Genomic DNA, 12,091 nt, shown 5'->3' with positions numbered 1-12,091 from the left:
CAGAAAATTTCCCAAACTTTAAAGCACATTTCCAATAAACACACTGTATCCCAATCAGAATAAATCCAATTAGACCTACCCCAAGACAATAATACCCAGAATGTCAAATGTCAAAGAGAAAAAAAAAAAATCCTGATATTAGTTAGAAGAAGGAAACCATCACAAGTGATGCCCAATAGAGAATTATCATGGATTTCTCTCCAGAGCCCATGGAGATGAGAAGACAGTAGTATGATACAATTGGATACTGAAAGAGAAAAACTGTCAGCCAAGAATTTTTTATCCAGTAAAACTGTCCTACAGATATGAAGTTGAGTATAGAATATATTCACAAACAAACAAAAGATAGTTCATAAAAAATAATCTTCCTTAGCAGGAATATTAAAGGAAGTATTAGAGCCTGAAAGAAAAAGGAAGGAGAGAGAGGCCTGGAGGAGGGTATAGGAGAAAGAATAACAGAAAGGATAACCAAAAGAGTAAAAAGACAGACAAAAATATAATATGACTTATGAAAACCAAAGACTAAAATGGTGGAAGTAAATAATGCATTTACAGTAATATCATTGAATATGAATGGATTAAAGTCCTCAATCAAAAGTTATAGATGGACAGAATGGAGAAATACTTGTGAGCCATCCATGTGCAGCTTGAGGAGACTCACCTTAGACCCAGGGATAGAAACTGAAAGGAAAATAGTGGAAAAAGATACCCCATGCAAAAGTAACAAAAAAAGAGCAAGGTAACACCTATACTAATTTTGGAGAAAACAGACTTTAAATGCAAAACAAAGTTGTAAGATGTACAAAAGGCCATTATATATTAGTAAAAGGGAAATCCACTGGAGAGATATAACAATCATAAATATCTACGCATCTAACCAGGGTGTCCCAGAATACATGAGACAAACTATGGCAAAACTGAAAAGAGAAACAGATATCTCTACAATAATCACTGGAGTCTTCAACACCCCGTTTGTATCATTAGATAGAGCAACTAGACAGAAGATCAATAAGGAAACAGAGAACTTGAACAATGTGAGAAATGAGTTAGACCTAACAGACATGTCGAGTACACTGCATCCAAACACAGCAGGTTATACTTCTTCTGACGTGCCAATGAATCTTTCTCCAGGTGAGACCACGTTAGGACACAATGCAGATCTCATTAAATATATAAAGACTGAAATTATACAAAGCGCCTTCTCAGATCATAGTGGAATGAAACTGAAAAAGATGGGAAAGAAGGAAATTCGCAAATGTGTGGAGGCAAAATACATTCCTAAACAATCAATGGGTCAAACAAGAAATTGTAAGTGAAATTAGTAACTATATTGAGACAAATGAAAATGAGTTCTCATCTTATCAGAATGTATGGGATACAGTGAAGCCAGCACTGAGAGGGGAACTGATGGCACTAAACACCTATATTAAAAAAAGAAGAAAGAGATTAATTCAAAGAAATCACAAATCATCTTATGATCTTTCTTATTTCAGTAGTAATGTCCCATCCCCTCCTTATTTCTGATGTTCTTTATTTGAATCTTCTCCCTTTTTTCTTTATCTCTCTATGGTTTTTTTATTTTGTTGATCTTCTTGAAAAAAAAAACACTTTCATTTTCCTCATTCTCCCTATTACTTTTTCTTGTTCACAATTCCATTTATTTCTGATCTAATCTTTACTAGTCTTTCCATCTGTTTGCTATTTCTCATTCCTCCAATGTGTGCAGTCTGATTTGTGATAATAGCTTTCTTCTTTCTTAATGTAAGCATTGAGATCTCTAAGTTTCCTTCTCAGTACTGCTTTCATTGCGTTCCATAGATTTTTATATGTTCTTGTCTCATTTTCATTCTTTTTAATGTATTTGCTGATTTCTCTAGTAGTTTCTTCTATGACCCACTGTTTGTGAAAGAGTGTATTGTCTAATCTCCATATATTTGTGTTTTTTCCTGCTCTCGGCCTGTTATTGATTCCTTTTTTCTTCTTCTTCTATATATTATTTTAAATGTTACATTTGGCTTCATTCCATTATGATCTAAGAAGTGCCTTTTGATAGATGTGATTCTCCTGCTTGCAGTTGTAAACTCTGTTACTTGGTGTGGTGGTTGACTGTCTTTACCTTCCTGTTAGCTGACCTGGCTAAGTCCAATGAACCAGAGCATAGGAGTTGCAACTCTGTTGAGACTCAGGGCCAGCTGGCACATGGCCAGTCCAGCGATTCAAGTCTCCTGGGTGTACACCAATGCCAGCACCAACCACAACTTCAGTAAAAGTGACAAAAGAGACATCTCTAGAAAGGTCACATCTGAGTCCAACTGCATCACACTCAGGAGCACAAATTCCAAAGTAGGGTCCACTGACAAGGAACTGAACTCCAGAGTTAGTTGCCATGACTGTAGAACCTGTGTATCTCTGTAGCCCTCAGGAGCACAGGACCTGGTATTGTACTACTTTGGCTGTCTGTGGGATCCTGTAGAGACATGCATAGTGTGACCCCTCAGATGAACTCCTGACTCATTTTGAAGTCTTTTAGCCATAAAATTCATTTGTCTTTGCCATTGCCCCCCCTTTTTTTTTTATAATTAATTTTTTATTGACTTTGTAATAATGTTACATTAAAAATATATATGTGAGGTCCCATTCATCCCCACCCGCCCCACCCCCCCTCTCCCCCCCCAACAACACTCGTTTCCATCATCATGACACATCCATTGGATTTGGTAAGTATATCTTTGGGCACCTCTGCACCTTATAGACAATGGTCCACATCATGGCCCCCACTCTCCTCCATTCCATCCAGTGGGCCCTATGAGGATTTACAATGTCCGGTGATTACCTCTGAGGCACCATCCAGGGCAGCTCCATGTCCCAAAGACGCCTCCATCTCTCATCTCCTCCTGCCCTTCCCCATAACCATCGTCCACCATGTCCACTTTTCCCAATTCCATGCCACCTCTTCTATGTGGACATTGGATTGGTTGTGTCCATTGCACCTCTATGTCAAGAGGAGGCTCAGATTCCACATGGATGCTGGATGCAGTCCTCCCATTTTCAGTTGTAATCACTCTAGGCTCCACGGTGTGGTGATTGTCCTTCTTCAACTCCATCTTAGCTGAGTGTGGTAAGTCCAATAAATCAGATTGTAGGTGCTGGAGTCTGTTGAGTCTCAGGACCTGGCTATCACATTGTCGGTCCAGAGATTCAAATCCCCTAAATATATCTTAAACCCCAACATTAACTGCACCTCCGGCACATTAGCATGAAAGACTTATGAAGGGAGATCCCATCTGAGTCCAGATTCATCACACATACACACCATTTCCAAAGAGGGGCCATCTGCCCTGATAGTTAACCCCATCGGCCATGACCATAACTCTCATGGGTCTCTTTAGCCTTCAAAGGAACCATTATCTGGGGGTTGTATCTGCTTTATCTGTCTCTCTGACTCTGCTCAGTTGTGCATGAGGGCAATCCTTCTGCCAGCCTCCAGACTCTTTTTTAGAAACTCGTAGCCATATAAACTCATTTCTCCTTTCCATTTCCCCCTTACTTTAGGTCAAACAGCATTTTAAAATCATGGTATTTTATGTAGACATGGATATTCTGCTGATCCGCATTGAACCTTCCGTATAAGGTCCTTTTCCAGTTGCATCATCAGTTGGTATTTGATAGTGGTCCCTCGTTGCCAGGGAGGCTCATCCCCGGGTGTCATGTCCCACGCTGGGGGGAAGGCATTGCATTTACATGCTGAGTTTGGCTTCGAGACTGGCCACATTTGAGTAACATGAAGGCTGACAGGAGGAAATTCCCAGGCACAATGTTGCTCTAGGCCTTGTTCTTATTTTAGGTTTATCAGCTCACAAGCATAGTCATTAGCATCAGGGGCTCACCGTTGAACCCTCACTCCCTCCCGGTCCCCGCCACTGTACCTGGGAGACTGTCGCTGCTCCCCTAGGGACCACGACAGAGCACCACTGGCCAGGAACCCAGTACCCCCCCTGCTGTGGTTTCCAATTGTTGCCACCATGCCATTGCCCCCTTTGTGTCAAGATCTTTTTCTAGTTGCATCACCAACTGGTGCTTGGTAGTAATCCCTTGGTGCCAGGGAAGTTCATCCCCAGGAGTCATGTCTGACCTGGGGAAAATGTAATGCATTTACATGATGAATTTGGCTTAGAGTGTGGCTACATGTGAGCAATATGGATGTTCTCAGGAGGTAACACTTAGGCACCTGCAGCTCCAAGTCTAGTTGATATTTCAGGAACACAGGCTCCTAGGCATAGCCATCAGTATCAAGGTCTCATTTTTGGACCATCCTTATTCATTGGTCTTTCCCCCTGCATTTGGGGAATTGTTGCTGTTCCTTTGGGGAATGTGACAGTGCTCCTCTGGCTAGGAACTCAGCACTCCCTCAGTTGTTGTTTGAAACTCTGACTACTGTGAAAGTACCCAACAAATATCTGAACATTTTTATATACCTATGTTCATACCCTGGAGAACTCCCTCCCAACCATGTGTCTCCCATCAGTAACACCCCACAACAGGGCTCCTCCCCTGCCATACTTGAACCCCTCTGTGGTCCAAAACATCTTAAAAAATGAAGCCTAGTATATTGCCTAATTCAGTTCATAGGAAAATGAAATTGAAATGATAGACTTAAAGATTAGAAATAGAATACATATGAATTTAGGAAAACTAAAAAATTTTAAAAAAATTGGGTTATTAAGAAATGAAAAAAATCATAAAACTTTGTTTTTGACATTTTGCCTATGGTATTGTAATAGATGTTGCCCTGCCTGTACAGTGGCAAGGCAATTTCATTCATTCCTTCCTCTGTCTACATCCTTTTTTATTTTTAATTTTTCTTTAAAAAAGTTTTAGGTCACAATAAAGTCACATATACTATATTGGAGAAACCCATATATCCAACATCAAACCCTTTTCCCTCTTCTCCAGCAATGATCTCTTTACATATTCATGTTACATTTGCTGCAACTGATGTACAGATATTGAAACAGAGCTACCAAAAATGGTTCCATTTTGTTTTACATTATGGTTGATATTTTAGACTGTACACTGTTACATATTTTTGGTGAAATTCAACTTGTCTGTTATCCATCATTGCACGATCATGTGGAGTACTTCCATTGCCCGCCAGTTACCCTGCTTCCATCTATTCTATTCCTTTTACCCCCTCCCCTCAGGGCTCACAAAGACAACCAAGCTTCACTGCTTGAAGGATAAGATTCCTAGATACTTGAAACAATGCTGAGGGCTTGACACTCCACATTGAGAGCTACCAATTCTCTCAAAAGACATAATTCCCTCTGTTTGAGAACATCTGACCTCCCAAGGATGGATATACAATTTCCTGCACATCATATGAGTCTCCACACAATGATATAACACACTGGTAATAAATAAGTACTCACATACTCCCTAGAAGCCTGCCCCTGTGCCAGATGCCCCCATTGTGCACCTTAAACAGGTAAACCTTCCTTATTACATTTCTAAAGAGTTTTCTCAACATTATAATTTCAACCACATACCTGACAATCTCCCATGTTCATCTGCTCCCTCAACCCTTCCCCCAATTCCTTGGCCCATCTGACTTATCCACCCAACCCTATGCCCCTCAAGCCTGCAAAGCTCTATGTAGTACCTCTGTGTATTACCTCTATGCCCCCTCTTATCCCTTTCCTTTACAACTACTTACCACCACTTTATCATAGATTTCACCCATGTAGGTCTCAGCTCACAACATTCCTCTCCCTTCAATTTCCTGTAAGCTTATCATCCAGTCTGTAGCTGTCTGAAATAGCTTGATTTGCCTAATTCATATCAAAGAAGTCATGTAGTATTTGTTCTTCAAATCCTGGGTTGCTTCACTCAACATAATGTCCTCAAGATTCATCCAAGTTATCCCATGTGTTAGTACCGTATTCCTTCTTACAGCTGAGTAGTATTCCACTGTATGTACATACCACATTTTGTTTATTCATTCATCTGTTGATGGACTTTTGTATTGATGGCAGCTTTTGGCCTAGTGACTATTGCCACTATGAACATTGGTGTGCATATATCGGTTTGTGCCCTTGTTTTAAGTTCTTCTGAGTATATAGCCAGCAGTGGAATTGATGGGTCATATGACAAATCTATAGAGTCTTTTTTTTCTCTCTCTCTCTCTTTATTTTTTTAAATGTTATATTAAAAAGTATATATAAGAGGTCCCCACATGCTCCATAACCCTCACCCACTCCTAAGTCAACAACTTCTTACATCATCATGGGACATTTGTTGCATTTGGTGAATACATTTTGGAGCACTGTTCCACCACATGGAAAATGATTTACATTGTAGTTTACACTCTCCCTCAACCCACCCAGTGGCCTATTGTGATAAATATTAGAAGAAATTTTAGCATTGATGTGGAGAATTTGGCCACTGTAGTTGCTGAAGTTAGGGAAAGGGAAGAAGAAATAGCTGTGTTTTTTTTTTTTTTGAGGAACTACCAAACTGTCCTCCAGAATGGCTGGATCCTTCTGCAATCCCATCAGTAGTGGATGAGTGTTCCTATTTCTCCACATCCTCTCCAACACTTGTAGTACTCTGTTTTATTTAATAACCACCAGTCTAATGGCAGTAAGATGGTATTTCATTGTAGTTTTGACTTGCATTTCCCTAATAGGTGGTGATTTTGAGCATCTTTACATGTGACTTTTTTATCCATTTATATTTCTTCTTTCAAGAAGCATCTGTTCAAATCTCTTGCTCAATTTTTAAATGGGTTGTTTGTCTTTTTATTTTTAAGATACAGAATTTCTTAATATATATAAGATATTTGTCTCCTATCAGATATATGGTGTCCAAATATTCTCTCCCATTATGTAGGCTGTCTTCTCACTTTCTTGACAAACTCCTTTGAGATGCAAAGGCTTTCATTTTGAGGAAGTTCCATTTACCTATTTTTCCTGTTCCTGCTCATGCTTAGGGCATGAAATTCATGAAGTCATTTCCTATTACAAAGTCCTGTACATGCTTCCCTACATTGTTTTACAAGGTCTTTATTGTCTTGGCTCTTACATTTAGGTCGTTGATCCATCTTGAGCTGGTTTTTGTATAAGGTGTGAGGTGGTAATCCTATTTTATTCTTTTGCATGTGGATATCCAGTTCTCCAAACACCATTTGTTGAAGAGGTCATTAACTCGCAATTGAATTGGCTTGGTGACCTTGTCAAATATCAGATGACTCTATATGTGAGCATCTATGTCAGAACTCTCAATTAGGTTCCATTTGTCACTATATCTTTCCTTGTGCCAGTACCTTGCCATCTTGACCTCTGTACCTTTGTAATATATATTAAATTCAGGTTCTGTGATTCCTCCGATTTCACTTTTCATTTCAATATGTTTTGTCTATTTGGAGCCTCTTTCCTTTCCTAATAAACTTCATAGTTAGTTTTTCTAGTTCATTAAAAAATGTTGTGTTGATTATTTTCAGGATTGCATTAAATCTGTCGATCCATTTGGGGTAGAATGGATCTCTTAATCATATTTAGTCTTCTTATCCATGAACGGGGAATATTCTACCATTTATTTAAGTGTTCTTTGATTTCCTTTAATGGTGTTGTGTAGTTTTCTGAGTATAAGTCTTTTATATCTTTAGTTAAATTTATTCCCACATATTTGTGTTTTTTTTTACTGTGATAAATGGTATTTGTTTCTTGATTTCCTCCTCAGATATTTAAGTAGTGCTGTACATAAATGCTATTGATTTTTGCACATTAATCTTATAACCTGTGACTTTACGAAATAATTTATAAGTTCTAGAAGCTTGTTGTAGACTTCTAAGGACTTTCTATGTATAGGATCATGTCATCTGCAAATAGTGAAATTCTGACTTCTTCCTTTCCAATTTGGATGTGTTTTATATATGGTTTTTGCTTCAGTGCTCGAACAAGTGCTTCTAACACAGTGTTAAATAGGAGTGAAAGTGGCATCCTTCTCTTGTTCCTGGTCTTAGAAAAACTTTGGCAATTTTGGCATCAGCATTTAAATGATGTTAGCTGTGGGTTTTTTATATATACACTTTATCATGTTGCAGTGTTACATTTAAAAAAATAAGAGGTCCCCAGACAGTCCCCAACCACCTCAGCCCACTCCACTCACATTAACAACCTCTTTCCTCATCATGGGATGTGCATTGCATTTGGTGAATACATTTTGGAGCACTGATGCTCCACATGGCTAATGGTTTACACTGTAGTTTACACTCTCCCCTGGCTGCACAGTGGGCCATGGCAGAACATAAAATGTCCAGCATCTGTCCCTGCAGTACCACCCAGGACAACTCCAAGTCCTGAAAATGTCCCCACATCATATCTCTTCTTCCCTTTCCCTACCCTCAGCAGCTACCATGGCCACTTTTTCCAATCCATAACTTTGAAACAGAGCACAGAAATGTTTCCTTGTGGTAGGAGCTGATTCATATGTATTTTAATAGAATTAAGAATAGCATAGAAGTTCCATAACACATTTCACATTTAAAGATCATGATTTATTATCATATCTAAATAGAGATTGGTTCTGTATGGCAATCTTTATTGTTTGTTTTAGCATATTACTGCCAGTACCTGCCTGCAAACAACAGGTCCTCAACACATAGGTTCCTTTTCATACTAAGTTTTGTGTCTTCATGGACACATTTTGACACCATGCAATATACTTCACTTATAGATGCCTTTCCATTCATCAGATAGTCCTTTAGACCTCTAATCATACCAATGTATCACTTTCAAATCCAGAGATGCTTATCTATGATTCACTGCCTCAAATAAACATCCCCAAATTTTCAGTGGTTAATCAATGATTGTCCTCTAAAGGTCCATTTTCAGGCATGACACCTGAGTGCATTCAAAATGAGAGTTCAGGAGCTCTCAGAAAATAGGATACGAGGAAGCTTTTGAAGAAGGATGGAGGTTGATTGAGATAAACTAGCAATTGCACTTTTCTGGGAAATGACTCTTCCTAGTTCTGATTGCTTTCCAGGTATGTTGACTATTTCTACCCCTGCTATCCTAGTGTATTTAACTCCTTAACCCAGTGCAGGTTCTGAACATCCTCTGATGTCAGCAATGATCAGTGACCAGGATCAGGATATGCTCATTTATATGATCAGTTTGAAGGTCAGAGATGAGATGCTTAAAATATAGGAATAAGTGAGGGGAGGAATTATTAAGCATAGAATCAGGCAAGGCCTAGAATGATTTCTCCTGTCTCTACCTTTCCCTGTTCAGGTAGAAGAGCTCATCCATCCCATGAATAGTTGCAAGATCATATTTTTCTTTAGGAGAAACCCTTTCTTCCAGAATGAGGAGGATGACATTACTACCACTGGTACGATGTGACTTTGTGGGTAGTTTGGGTAATTGGTAACCAAGACTCTGTCCCATATCTTCTTCTTTCTACAGGATGTAAGGCATCTCATTCCACTCCAATCCAATGGCTCAGTGATTCTGAGTGCCAGACCAACAGCTACAGTAACTCCAATACCAGCCTTAACTTTTTCAAATGGTTGTCTGACCATAACTTTGCAGGATCTAATAGACTTGCTGAGGTGAATCCCCTAAGGGCAGTATCAGAAATGGCCATGGTGGGTTTGTAGGATGCTTAGGGGATGCTGGCCCATTTGTCCTTATCCATTACCAGATCATCTGTGAGGATCTCTGGCTGGATCCCCTGCAATTCTACCCAAGGTTGGAAGAGACAAGAAGAGGGAACAGAGAGGCAGACAGGAAAGGAGATCTGGTAGAGGAATGGAAAATAAAAGTAACTCCTAGAGTAACTCCAGGCCAGTAAGTAGTTACCCTATAAGTGATACTATAGTGCATAACTGCTTACGGGAGAGAAATCTAAACAAGGTAAAGGAGAATGACTGGAAGGGACACTTGATGCACATATGAATCATCATCGCCACTTCTCTGAAGCATTATTCCACAGGAATGGGCTCACGTTCTGCTCCTCTATATATGGTTGGCTCACTCTGGGGCTCTCTTATTGCCCTCTTTATAAAATTTACAAGTCTTTAAGTAGTTGATACTCCAAAGCACCATCCTACTTTTTTGATTGCCACGGTGTTCTTTAAATACTCATATCTATTCATATTGCACAGCCGTACAGACAATTTAGGCAATTTTGCATGGATTGTGGAGGAAAATTTAAAGGTATCAAAGTCAGAAAATATGGACAGTCCAGGAGGGCCAAGTACTTCAACATAACTACTTAATTTTGATTTTGAGAAATAGCGATTTAGATATCTTTTATGCATGTGTGTGTGCATGTGTGTGTTTTCCAAGGATTGTCCCCCTCTCTTCGATCTGGAGACAATAAGCCATCAAATTTTACTACAGTAGGAGAAGACCACTTAAACCCCATTCTCTTGCAAAACTGAGAAATGAAGAATGAAACTGTTGGTTGAAAATGCAAAGAATGAGTTTGTTTAAACATGGAATGGTAATGCTAAATAAAAATAAACACCAAGAGGTCAAAAGTGTGTGTCATGTATATTTGTGCTTCTTGAGAGGTGGTTTCTATGCAAAAAGAAAACACTACTCACTTTGGGCATTTTTATTTCATACCAAGGAATTACCAGTCTAAGAATTTTCACACCTATAAAGGTGGAGAGAAAGGATATAACATACCTTGGAACTCCCGTTGGAAAAACAGTTTTTCCTACCAAGTCAGATGTTAGGTAATAAGGGAATAGAAAAGAGAGGCCCATTAATTGTGGGCTTATTATTTACACATGGAAATTGAGAGAAGGTGAAAATAAAAGCTTATTGAGAAAAGGGATCACAGTCTTGTAGGACCTAGAATCTGTACCATGTTGCTTGCATAGCGCTTACATGATATAGATATTTCTCATACAGATTGATGACAGGGGATGGAGAAAATGTTAACACTTTATTTACTTTTGAACAAAATTTTTCCAAATCTATATTGAGGCTGAATTCTTGGCATGCTACTAGTTGCACTGTCAGTACCAGCATTGCAAGCATATAGCTGTAAGTTGTAGGCAGGGAATGTGGAAAAAAGAACACTTCCATGAGAAGGTGGTAAATGTACTACTGGATTTCTGGCTGTAATAACGAGGTGAAATGGGGAACTGCATTACAGAAGTTTCCTCGTGATAGTATGCCAGATGAGTTCCCGTACTTCTCTCAGACTTAATTTCGGGACAAAAATAGACTCAGGCAGAATGATCTGTGGGATGATAAATTTGGGAAAGTCACAGATACATTTACCCTAGTGTACATTTTACAGAACATCCCCAGATGTAGACATTTTGTACCAGCCCTCTCTTACAGAAAAAGATTAAACTTTGGTCCAGGCTTCCCATTAGGTAATACACTCAAAACTGTAGGATAACTAAGACTCAACATAAGAATATCTTTTTTTCTTTCTTTTTTTTAATTGACTTTGTAATAATATTACATTAAAAATATATATGTGAGGTCCCATTCAACCTCAACCCCCCACCCCACCTCTCCCCCCCCCCCCCCCAGCAACACTCGTTCCCATCATCATGACACATCCATTGGATTTGGTAAGTACATCTTTGGGCACCTCTGCACCTCATAGTCAATGGTCCACCTCATGGCCCATACTCTCCCCCATTCCATCCAGTGGGCCCTGTGAGGATTTACAATGTCCGGTGATGGCCTCTGAAGCACCATCCAGGGCAGCTCCATGTCCCAAAGACGCCTCCACCTCTCATCTCTTCCTGCCTTTCCCCATACCCATCATCCACCATGTCCACTTTTCCCAATCCAATGCCACCTCTTCTATGTGGACATTGGATTGGTTGTGTCCATTGCACCTCTATGTCAAGAGGAGGCTCAGATTCCACATGGATGCTGGATGCAATCCTCCCACTTTCAGTTGTAATCACTCTAGGCTCCATGGTGTGGTGGTTGTCCTTCTTCAACTCCATCTTAGCTGAGTGTGGTAAGTCCAATAAATCAGATTGTAGGTGCTGGAGTCTGTTGAGGCTCAGGACCTGGCTATCACATTGTCGGTCCAGAGATTCAAATCC

This window comes from Dasypus novemcinctus, assembly GCF_030445035.2.
Source record: "Dasypus novemcinctus isolate mDasNov1 chromosome Y unlocalized genomic scaffold, mDasNov1.1.hap2 SUPER_Y_unloc_1, whole genome shotgun sequence".
In the NCBI taxonomy this organism is placed as follows: Eukaryota; Metazoa; Chordata; class Mammalia; order Cingulata; family Dasypodidae; genus Dasypus; species Dasypus novemcinctus.
The sequence above is the reverse complement of the archived record's forward strand: the minus strand, read 5'-3'. Positions refer to the sequence as shown.